Source organism: Quercus robur, chromosome 6, assembly GCF_932294415.1.
Source record: "Quercus robur chromosome 6, dhQueRobu3.1, whole genome shotgun sequence".
Lineage (NCBI taxonomy): Eukaryota > Viridiplantae > Streptophyta > Magnoliopsida > Fagales > Fagaceae > Quercus > Quercus robur.
This window is the reverse complement of record NC_065539.1, coordinates 45,401,413-45,414,108: the sequence shown is the minus strand read 5'-3', so window position 1 is coordinate 45,414,108 and position 12,696 is coordinate 45,401,413. Positions and strand designations below refer to the sequence as shown.

At 33.1% G+C, this 12,696-nt stretch overlaps 1 long non-coding RNA gene across 2 annotated transcripts; it reads right to left on the bottom strand.

The window, feature by feature from the left end:
- Window positions 1-8,130: 8,130 nt before the first annotated feature.
- LOC126689012 (uncharacterized) lies at window positions 8,131-11,573 on the bottom strand. 2 transcript variants are annotated; one of them, XR_007644390.1, is made up of 4 exons: window positions 11,506-11,573; window positions 10,032-10,127; window positions 9,585-9,821; window positions 8,131-8,478 (listed from the first exon to the last, which is right to left on the bottom strand). It is a non-coding gene; the product is annotated as an uncharacterized LOC126689012 (long non-coding RNA). The 2 variants fall into 2 exon arrangements; XR_007644389.1 differs by lacking the exon at window positions 11,506-11,573 and having other exon boundaries at window positions 10,032-10,672.
- Window positions 11,574-12,696: the final 1,123 nt, after the last annotated feature.

The window sequence follows — 12,696 nt, the reverse complement described above, 5'->3', positions numbered from 1 at the left end:
CAATTTAGCTTTTTAGCACTACCAATAATAACTCTTACTCCGCAATAATAGTATTAATCAAGGAAGTAGAAGAAAAATAATATTTAGATACAACCATTAATTAACTGGATTCAATCCATTACGAGAAAAGATATACCCACTAAAAAGTAAAGAGTTAATTAAGTTATGGAGGTCAACTTAATTGGACAACACGCCTGATTCAGGAACAAGGTCCAGTATGTAACACTAAACTTCTTTATAAACTTTGAAACAATGCCACAATGTTTCTCATTGTGGGTCGATCATATTATTATCTAGTTTAAATTTCTCTAATGATAATAACTAATGGGCAAGATTTAGGTATAGTACTTAGATGTTGTTCCTTAGGTTCCTTTCTTAAGATTTTGCTATGTGGATTTTTTCTCATAGAATGGAAGTGTATTTTTTAATTAAGTAGCCATATGGTTGAATCTTAAGATGAGAACTTAAGGAACAAACACTTAAAGTATTATACCTAAATTTTGTCCATAACTTATACTTAATTGGAGTGTGAAGAAAACCTTAGGAAAAAAAGAAAAAATGAAAAAAAAAAAGACAAAAAGCGAGTTTTTAACATTGATTTGCACTTGAGGCCTACATCCATGGTTTTAGTATTAATAAATAAAGTAATAAACATATCAATCTAGTGGCTCCATCCCAAATTGAAAAAAAAAAAAAAAAGTTTAAAAATTGCAACAAAAACAAAACTATAAGTCTCACGTTACCATAACGGCTTAATATCAACAAAATTAACGAAGATAAAAGAGAAGAGACTAGAGAATAAAGAGCGAGTGCAAGCATGGTGGCGCCATTATGAGAAAGACTATCGACACCGACAATGAGAGTTTTTTTTTTTTTTTTTTTTTTGTAATTTTGGTGCTGATTAGTTACTTAATTGCCTAACATTAAGGTTGACAAAATTTGACACAACATGAAGTTAACAGATTATGAGTTAAGACTTAACAGGTTCATGTCATTGTAAATACAAAATTTCTCAAGTTTGAATATCAAACAATTGAAAGTGCTTCACAAATATAAATTTGTATCAAATAATGAGTACAATTCTATATTTTTTATCCTTTTACAAAAGAGTTATCCTTTGATTCTATCTTCTTGTGATCTTAAGTCAAACAAAAAATCTTCTTTGCTTTAGTTGGAAGGTGGATCGAATAGTCATTGCAATGAATCTCTGGCAATACGCTTGTTAGAAATATGTTGTTCTTCAAGTTCTTTGAAGATTCTTCTAATTTGAAGACTTTTGAGTGAAAGCTTTTTGAGGCTTTAAAGGCTTGATTCATTGAGATTCAATGATTTAAGGCTTTTTGAAGTTTATAGAGGCTTTTGAGCTTGATTCCAATAGAACTTCAAGTCTTGGAAGAATGATTCAAATGAATTTCTTTGAAGGTTCTTCGGGGGTTCTTAAGGCAGAATTTCTCTAGAGCTTTGACATCTTGAAAATTTGGTGGAGAATGAGAGGGGGTGTCTTCTATTTATCGTGGTTTCAGAGGAGAAATGGGATCTCCTTGAAGATAAGTAGTAGACTCCAATTAGCTAAAATTCAAAGGGTCCTACTTGGACTTGTTTCTTTTAGATAATTATCTCTATTTATTTATTTTGATAGAGATAATAATCAACAAAAAGTCCACTATCATTTGTTACTTGTAGATAATTATCTATATTTTTATTATTTTAATAAAGATAATTTTCCATTAATTTTGAATAGAAAAGTCATCTTTATTTTGTAGGGCTCAAATGACATGTGCCAAATTTTAATTCACCAATGTGATGTCAATTTAAATGACATGTCAACACTTGATTTATTTAATGACATATAGGATAGTGCCTTAATGAATTTTAAGTAGCGTATATATAGGAGTTAGGCTAACCTTAACTAGGCTTATAATATACATGGGTCTCTTTGGCCATAACATTAACACACATAAACCAAATATCTTTGACATTTATCCTCAAACTTAAGATAGAAGGCTTGATAATCCCTTGAGTTTGGAATATAAACTCATGAAGACGCCTTATATGATGCATTGATAGTGACTATGACTAGATTAAATGAATGATGGATCGCGTTCAATGGAAAAAAAATTGTGAAAATTACTAATTATAGTGGTAGGGAACAATGAAAAATGAATGCCGGAAGACTGCTACAATGAGGGTTTGGAAAATATTGGCAAATGACAACTTTGTGATGAAGCACATATGAGCGAGTTGCCAAATTTCACAAAGATGATACCCAAAAATAATGAGAGATGATCAAATTTGTATGACTTGGGAATGTCATTTAGGAAAGCAAACCCTAAAATCTGAATCTACATAAAATAAAAGAAAAAAATAGTCAATCTTAAGCAATAGTTAAAGTCAACGGTCTTGTTTAGTGGATCTGTTCAGCGATCTAGTCCAATTGGATCCATGATTTATCAATGGGTAAGTTTGGGTCGCAGTCGATTAGGGGCGGCTCCACTTGGAGCCTAGGGGGTTCAAATGAACCCCCTGAATTGAAAAAAAAAATGATTATAATATTTTTTATTTTATTTTTCCAGTTTTCACACTTAAAATAAAAATTTGATCCCCCATCCTTAAACCCAACTGAAATAAACTTAAATATAAGCATCTTAACAATAACTTGACCTTTCTAAACACAAAGAAAAATCTCAATAACAAATCAATTTGATCTAAAATCTGGGAAAAAAATTTTAATTAGCCCAACAACAAAAGTAGAATTTGCTAATCTTAAACCTTAGAAAAAGTTCATGTAAATCTTAGGAAATTTTGAATAATTCAATCAAATGAGAAATTAGTGGATGAATGATTGCTTGACTATGTCCATTGAAACATATGTAACTTGTAGGGTTGATAATGAAGATATTATGAAATCATTTCAAAATACGAAAAATCATAAAAGACAATTGTAAAACTTTATGTATTAAAGTTTTTTTTTTTTTTTTTGGTGATGTTGATATATTTAATTTGTCTTTTATTTAAAATTTTGTATAATTTATATTTCTTATTGAATCCCCTAAAAAATAATCCGGGATCTGCTACTGCAGCTGATTTGAGTCAAGTAAGCTAACGGAGGGCTGCAGATATGCTGTCAGCACGCCATGAAAGGCTATTGTGCTAGATGATGTGGTGTTGACATGGCGTAATGCTAATGTCACTAATGATGACACATGGCACTAACAAAAGTTCCAAAATCCAACATAAAAACCAATGGGAAACCTATATCATCAAAACGCAATTTAGGCTGTGTTTGTTTTGGGTGAAAATCATTTCTGGAAATGCTTTTCCGTAAATGCGGGTGTTTGGTTGGTCCGGAAAATTCTATTTTCCGGAAATCAATTTCATTTGATCGTAAAAAATACGCTTTGACCACGAAAATTCATTTCCATTCCTATTTTCACTTTAAATGGTTTCCGGAGAGAGAGAGAGAGGGAGCCCAGATCACGCCTTCGACGTCACCGGCGAACCCCGAGCTCCAGTCTGACGATCGCACGCACCAGATCGCACCGGTCTTGTCAATCGCAGCACCGTGCCGATCGCACTACGCTGCTCGATCTCGCGAGCTCCAGTCCGATGATCGCACGCACCTAATCGCACCGGTCTTGTCGATCGCAGCATTGTGCCGATTGCACCGCGCCGCTCGATCTCGCCTTCGATCTCACCTCCGCGCAATCTCGCCTTCGACCCACCGATCTTCGACCCATCAATCTCTCTCTCTGTGTGATTTTGATTTTTGTTGTTGTTGTGGTGGTGTGGTGGTGGTGTTTTGGTGGTTGTGGCTTTTGATTGCCGGAGTTTGCTACCGTGGGTTGAATTGGAGTTTCGGTGGTGTGTGGTGTTGGGATTTGGCTGTGATTTGTTCTGTGGATTGGGATTTGGCTGTGATTTTGAAATTTTCTGGGATAAAATTTGTTTGGATGCTGAGAAAATGTAAAAATTTTGTAGGAAAATAGCATTTTCAGAATAGAACCAAACACATGAAAATATTTTCCTTTCCGGAAAATAGCATTTCCGAAAAATATTTATTTTTCAGAAAATATTTTATGGGAACCAAACACAGCCTTAGAGACCTTTTAACTTTTTGGAAGGTAGAAGAGTTTTATGGGACATTCAGCAGTTGTGTACCTGTAGATTAATCTAGTCAGTTATGTACTCATTTTTCTTTTCTTAATGTTGGATCCTTTATGAAGATTTGTTTTTTTTTTTTTTTTTTTTGGGGGTGATAGTTCATGATAGTTTTGAACCACAAATTAGGTTTGGCTACCTCATATGGAACAACGTGAGTCTTTTTTCTTTTTAATCTCTTAGAGAAACGTGTCTTCCACCGTATACGTTACGTACATACTATGTAATACTTATTTGATACGTATGTGAGAGTGTGAGACCTACATGTATAGGTTGGATTTTTTATGAACTAGAAATTTTATTCAAAAAACCAACAAAACTTACAGAGGGGGTTTGAGAATCTTTGAGAGCCTCAGCCTCAAGCCCTCAATAGCAGACTCAAAACAGGAAGGACCAAAACCCACATCAAAAGATTCAAATACATTATTCAAAAAGGACCACCTGGTCAAAGTTTGTCGCCTTATTTGCCCCCTAAGGGATCCAGATTACGCAACAACCAGAGAGTAAGCGAAATCAAATTGAAAATTTCACCACAAATATCTTTAATTCTCTAGAGAATTTTTTTTGCAAGAAGATGCTAGGGAGTCAACACAGCTTTTGAAGTCACTTTCAACAACAACAAATGTTGCTTCAAGACTTTTTGCTAAGGATAAGGCCCATTTAATAGTTTCTGCCTATGCTTAGAGAAAGAGGTTGGTATTTACCCTCTTAGCACAAGCGAATACAAATTCTCCTCTCCGATCTTTGGCAACAGCTGCAATGGAAGAACGTAAACATCTTTGAAAACAACTTTAACATTAATTTTGATTGAATCTCTAAGGGGTTTCACCCACCTTTGCACTAGTTTCGACACTTGGATGCCCGATTGATTTGCAATGGACAACCAGACATGTATATTGGATATACATATGCTCTTCTCCTATGTTTATAGGTCCTATATTCATCCCCATATATATATATATATATATATATATGTGTGTGTGTGTGGACCTAACATACATGTAAAAGTGATGTTGCATATCTTCTTTTTCTTTTTCTTTTTTTTATTTTTATTTTGTTGGTGAATGTGCATAGCTACTGATTTGGTCAAGCTCAAGTAAGTCTCAGTCTAACCTTGTTGATAGACCCATCTTAGTAACAAAATTCTGCCATCCATTATAATGTTTTGATAAGAAGGCTAAGTGTAAAGATGGATAAGGGTATAAGGAAAATTAGAAATAGGGAATGAGTTGTATGTTTTTCATTGTATTGTAAACTAAAAATATTGAAGAAAAGATAAGGAAAGGAGAGGGCTTTCTTCATTTGCACTCAACATTTTCCATTTGCCCTAATAACTTATCAAACAAAAACACGCAGTAATTACTACAAGATTTTTGTTTTCACTTTTCCATCCTTTTTATTAAACACAAGAAATGGAAAATAACAGTATTTATTTTCATTCCTTTTTACAATTTTACCTCTTCATTTCTTTTTTGACCTCCCTCCTAAATAAAATTAAAGCGGCAACGTGGAAATAAGACATTTTGATGGCAACATAGGCCATGTATAGCCGCTTATTGACCGTTTGATTCTTTTTTTACCTTAGTTGCGTCAAACTTGATATAGTTTGCAAGAAAAGTTGCATACCTTAATGGCCTATTTGGAAGTTTAGAGAGGGAGGGGAGTAGGGCCATGCATGTATAGCCGCTTATTGACCATTTGATTCTTTTTTTACCTTAGTTGCGTCAAACTTGATATAGTTTGCAAGAAAAGTTGCATACCTTAATGGCCTGTTTGGAAGTTTAGAGAGGGAGGAGAGTAGAGGGGAGTAGAGTAGTAGGGAGGAGAGTAGAGGAGAATGGTTATCTTCCACCTTATTTGGATGTTTTTAAAATTAGTAAGGGGGAATGGAGTAATTTGCCCTTCTCCCTTGTTTGGATATTTTAAAAATTAGGATGAAAAGAAGAGGAAATGATTAAATATTTTTAAATAGACAAATTTACCCCTATTTAAAAATGGACTTGCAACATTGGTCTATGATTAATTTGTTAGATTAAATAATTATGACTATTCCCTTATCTCATCCCCCTTCCCCTATATATGTGTGTGTGTGTTTCTCAAATAAAAAATAATAATAATTATGACTATAACATGCAATATTTTTTTTTGATAATTTTTTTTTAATGTGAATTAAATAATTAACATTGGTCTATGATTAAATATTTTTTCTCCTTTTTTATTATACTAAAAAAACCATCCTTACTTGATAATAATTAAAATAAGAAAAAAAAATTGGTTTGTTTGTTTACTAAAAAATTCAACAAAATATTGAATTTTGAGTGTTTCTTTCATTTATTATTATTTTTAATATTTTTTTATGCTTAATACGTGAATTTAATTTTTTGAGGATTCGGAGAAGAATTGAGACCCAAAAAAACAACAAAGTTAGGGAGAGTGACTCTATGAAAAAATAGGATTCTACTATGTAATTTAAATTCAAATGTTTGCCCACTTACTATTTAAAAAAGAAAGCAACTCAAAATTCTCAAGAGAATATCCTTGCTAAATACTAAGCAATAGCACACAAATTTAAACCAAAACAAATGACAATAATTTCTCAAAAAAATGTAGAATTTCACACCTTGAAACATTTTTTTTCATGACCATACTTATCCATTTAGGAACCAATGCCACTTTGAATCATGACCTGAGATGCTAGAATTTGCCAAACATAGGGCCCATTGAAAATGCCTTGTCCATCTAATTAATAAAAATATGATAAAAACTTTCACATCTGACTGATATGGCAAATTGTTAATAATAATAATAATAAAAATGATGTTAGTAATGGGTGTAAATAAGAATCCAAACCCGTAAAAGCTTGGATTTGAATTTTTTGTTGTTGAACTTTGTGTATTTGTAACTTTGCTCAGTCCCTAAGCAACAAATTATCTTACCTGCTGACAACTTCAATCAGTCAGGTGCCCCTAAACATTGGGACTCAATCCTTTTATCTCACAATTCCCACTTGTCAACAGAAAATTGGAAGACAACTTTAAACTTTAAACTTTTCTTTTTACCTTATCATCACACCATCACTCAAGGTCAAACCCCATTTTCTATTCCCATTTTCCACTAATCCAACGGCAGATAAACACACAAACAATTCATATTTCATCAAATACCATTAACTTTAACACATAACTGGTGCAAACGACAACATTTTATAATACAGCTCCACTTGTCTAAATAGTAACTGACACATCTATTTAGAAAAATTAATCCCAAGAGTTAACAGTTCAATGATCAATTGAAAATGTTTTTAGAAGTTGAAATTGTCTTGGAACATTTACTTGTCTAACTGTTAGAGAAATTTAAGGATCATACATAATTGTGAACAATAGCTCCTTGCACTCCTCCACTGGATAGCCAATAAAAGCTCTCAACATATCTGGATTCTTAATAGGAAAGAGATAAGCCCTCATTCGCAATCTAGAATCAATTCCTATCTCATCCAAGATATAGAACACGTCTTGCTCAGGAATGGGAAAACGTGCCAAGCTCCTCTCAAAAATTAAATTTCATTTTCTAATGCCCTGTTTGGAAGTTTAAAAAATGAGAGGGAGTAGAGTAGAGGGAGGGAGAGTAATTCAATTACCTTGTTTGAAAGTTTTTAAAGGAAGGAGGGAGAGGAGTTTGGAGGGGTTTCAACCACCTCTAACCCCTCATTTTTAATTCCCCAAAATTGGAGAGATTTGGAGGGAGAGTAGAGTAAATAAATTATCGACTAGATAAATTTTCCAATTTACCCTTTCTAAATTAATAATAGACCAATTTTGCAAGTCCATTTTCAAATAGGGGTAAATTTGTCTATTTTAATCATTTACTCTCCTCTCCATCCTAATTTTTAAAATATCCAAATAAGGGGAATGGCTAATTACTCCTTTCACCCTTACTAATTTTAAAAACATCCAAACAATGTGTAAGTACTGAATTTCCTTCTCTCATTGCTAAAGCAACATTCTGAATTGTCCCCATAATTTGTTCCATGTCCTCATTTTTTGATGTTTTTCTCTTTTTGGCTTTTAAGGAGGCTTCACTCACATTATTATCACCCAAATTATCACAGCTCTCCAAAGTAACTTCATTTTGAGCATCTAAATGATCAATATCTTCAATGTTCTCCATAGAGCCCTCTTCGGTTGAAGTAGCCCACCGTTGCCTCATCTTCGACGCAATTTCAGATTGTTCCCCAGTTGCTCTATCTTTTCCATAAAGCTAAACCAATTTGTCGTAGTTTGGAATTGGTTTGTTCTTAAGCTCTTTTGCTTTAGGTTTAGCCTATTAAAAAATGACAACAAAATAAGGTCAGATAGGAAAGGAAAATGGACCCGTGACTAAACTCCATTCTTGAAAGGAAAATGGATATATAGGAAAGAACACCTGCTCTTTGTACTCAAGATTGAGAATGTTAGAGTTGGCCACAAAATGGAGTCCAAATCTTTTGTCCCACTTTTCCTGTTTCACTCTATACTCCACCAATAAAAGCTTGCCACATGTTAACATAATTAATTAAATACTATCATTATTGACTTATTATTATTATCATTATTAATTAATGGTAGTATTTAATTAATTAGGTGAATACGTGGCAAGCTTTTATTGGTGGAGTATAGAGTGGAGTACTAGGACAGAAGATTTGGATTCCACAAAATGAAGTAGGGGTAGTGACCTTTATATGGAGATTTAGAGAACTTTATGTCAAAATAATACTTTAAGATACTCTAGATATTTTTATGTTATTATCTACTCTGGATGTGGACTAGCGTTTCAAAGTCGGTCAAAGCATGATTTAGCTATCATTTGAATCCCCACAGACAGAGCAAGATTGCTCTTTTTTATTACTGACCAACGTAGTCCAACCAATTTGATAGCTAGGATGAATTGCAATAAAACATCCAAGAGAAACCTCCCCAGCAATGGAGGGGAACACTTCTCTGACAAGAAAATAACAAAGGCAGCAGAAAGCCAAATGCTACTTTCAACCATATCAGCTGCACACATAAGCCACGTTGCCTAGCCAATAATTGAATCCATCCTACCCACTATGAAAATTATTTTTCCTAAAAGTCACCACATAGGCACATACAGAACAAAAAATTGCAGGAATCACGTTGCACCTTCACATATGCACATACAGACACAGTACAAACATTGCAGGCATCATGTTTCACCTTCAAATACAATCCAAAATCTTCTAACTCCACCCTCACGCACCAAATAAAACACACTCCATACGTTCTTTTTCTTTTTCTATTTTTGAGTAATGCTACTTATATTACAAATTTTACTCAAATTGGTAGTTGAAGTTTTAAAATACAAGTACACAAGTCCATGTTAGTAGATTTGTTACTGAAGCAAATATATACGTAATATAAATGACAAACCTGGATTAGACTTTCCCAAGCTTCCGATTCAGCACTCTGCATTTTGGTGATTGGACTCCAAGCAAAACCACTCAATCCATTCTTAAACACATCATAGCATTCGGACCATTTCTATTACCTAGATGATGTTGATGCAAGAGTGCATCAATAAGCACATCATCCATATAACAGCTGTCCAATATTCTATATCTTTCTTAACCACATCATCAATAGTCCTTTTTTCTGGCCTATTTGAACCTATAAAAAAATATTTGAGCAAATAAATATATTTAACAAAACCATCAGATTTAGCTTCTTGTCATGTGCCAGCCCATTGAATGAAAAAACTTAACAAACAAACTTGCAAAATTCAAGACAAGCTGTTTTGGGAGCAGAAATAATTTAATTTTTATGTTTCAAAAGTAAAGAACTATCAATAAGAAAATGGGAGAAAAGGCAAAGCAAGACCTTTTTTGCAGGCAGTCCACTCCCACCCAAAGTTTGTATGCCCTTATGAAAAATGTATTCACTATCAACAACTCCCGCTTTCCAAGTGCGGTCCCCCTGTAACATGCCATATTTACACAATATCCATGGTTGAAATAATGAGATTGAAATGTATTTAACAAAAATGCATTACTTAATAAGGAAGATAGCATGGTGGAACAGCACACAATGACAAGCAAAAATGCAAAAGCAGAGTGAGAAATTATGATCATAATTGAGTGCTAACAGCTAAAATATGCATATGACCTTACTTGCCAAAGAAAACTAAGCAGGCAAAACGTAAGCAAGTCGAAAACAAAAGGTTGCCAACGCAACTTAAAGGACAAAGACATAATGTAAAACAATAGAAAAAGAAAGATTACCTGCAAATTGCCACTGTCACAGTGAATGAAGTTTATTAAAATTATACTAAAAAAACTGGAACTTGCTGTGTTAGGATATGGTGAATATTAATCATTCAATTAATATTATAACACATGCTAAACACTGATTCGTCAAGAAAATCAGTAAATATCTATTTGAATCCAAATATACCCAAGTGGGTCTAGAATATTTCAAGAAAAATAGCCCCCTAAATATCCCAAATCCGAATTTATCCCAAAAAAAAAAAAAAAAAAAAAATCTCAAATCCCATTTCTCTTCCATTTGATTCATATTTCTATAGCTATTCAAATTCCAAACTACAACATCCTAAATATTCACAACCCCATTATAGATACCTAAACCAATCAGGAAAGCAACAAAACAACAAAGATAGAAACCCTTAATGCCTGCCCTAAACATATGCATCCCCACACACACAGACACATACGTTAGTTGCTAAGAAATTAAGAAACTAATCTATGAAATTACGTTGTATGTGAATTTTTACAATCTCAATTCATTTAAAAGGAATTATACAAAAAAATAAAATAAAACAAAAGGCAAAGAGGCCCAAACTTTCATTTCTTTTTCCACTTTTCGAGTTTCCTACAATTTCTAAGGAACCAAACAAGATACAAATATACCCATTTGAACTACACAAGATACAAAGAGAGAGACAACTACACAGTGAGATGTTGCACAAACTCATGTGAGTTTGATCATACACAATCAAACAAGTAATTTATCAAACACATTGTGTGAGCAACTCTTTGAAACTTTAAAATTCTAGTATTAAAAAAAATAAAAAAATAAAAAAATAATAAAAAACCCAAATCAGAAACCCATTCACAAAAAACAAGAAATTACCCAATAAAAATCACAAACCAATAATAAAAAACCTGACCATAAAATCAAACTTACACAGAATAAACAATCACAATTAATAACATGTTATTACCCCATAAAATCACAATTAATAAGAAATTACCCAATAAAATCACAATTTTAAGAACATAGTTATTTGATCCAACTCAAAAAAAACCCACGAAATAGAAATTAAAACAGAATTTACCATTGTGAGAGAATGCTAGGCATGAGAGAGAAGAGTGAAAAACAGTCCAAGAGTGAAGAAGTCGTGAGATAGAGAGAAAGAGCCAACGTGAGTTGAGAGAGCGCAAAGAGCATGAGAGAATTTTGTGGAGGGTTACAGGAATTTTTTTTTTTTTTTTTTTTTTTTTTTTTTAACGTTACAAAACATTGTAATTTTGTTAATTTAGAAATGGTAAATTAAGGAATTCATTTGGTCAATAATTTATCTACTCTACTCTTCCTCCAAATCTCTCCAATTTGGGGAAATTAAAAATGAAAGGTTAGAGGCAGTTAAAACTCCTCCCTCTCATTCCTTAAAAAACTTCCAAACAAGGTAATTGAATTACTCTCCTCCCTTTACTCTACTCCTCCTCTTTTTTAAAACATCCAAACAAAGCATAAGTTGTGCTTTGCTAATTGTTCTGAACTTGTAATGCTCTAATTGTGGACAAGCTTGCCTCTACTGAGTGTACCTCTACCTTATATGGGGAATAGGAAATTCAATGAACCAATACTGTACTTCAATAGTTCAAGTAGTCTGTTTAGAAGTTGAAACGAACCCATAAACCTCGTCTACCTTCCCATCCCTGAAAACTGAAGCAAAGGATGAATTCAATGCCTAAAATTAAAATCCCCTCTAGTGTAGAGCAAGAAACTAAACCCCATGGCTCTAGTGGGTCTAGATGTTCAAATGCAACCCCAATTTGACCTTAGGGAAAGAATTTGATTATAAACCTTGCAAATCCTGATTTTGACCCTCTCAAAATATATTTTTTGATTAACAGAATGAAGTCTGGACTAAAATTGCATACTTCCTAACAAAATGTAAATTTTCTTTTTGGATGTGTAGCTTTGTATGTTTAGAATTATTTTAAAACATGCTCAATTTTAGTGTCCATTTGGAATAACATAAATTTACTAGCTTAAAACAAATTAGAAAAACGATGTATTGAAAAATTATACATTAGCTGACACCTGACAAATAAAGCTACAACATAATACTATAATTAATTTCACAACATTCTTAAATTAGCCTACCACATCTTAAGTTCATACATGAAATGCACACAGATCAATCAGAATTAAAAAAGAAATTGTAATCACCAAAATAAGAGAAGGTTGGGCCTGGGGTTGGTGTGGTTGTGTTTGTTGTTGTTAGGCCAGACCTGATGGT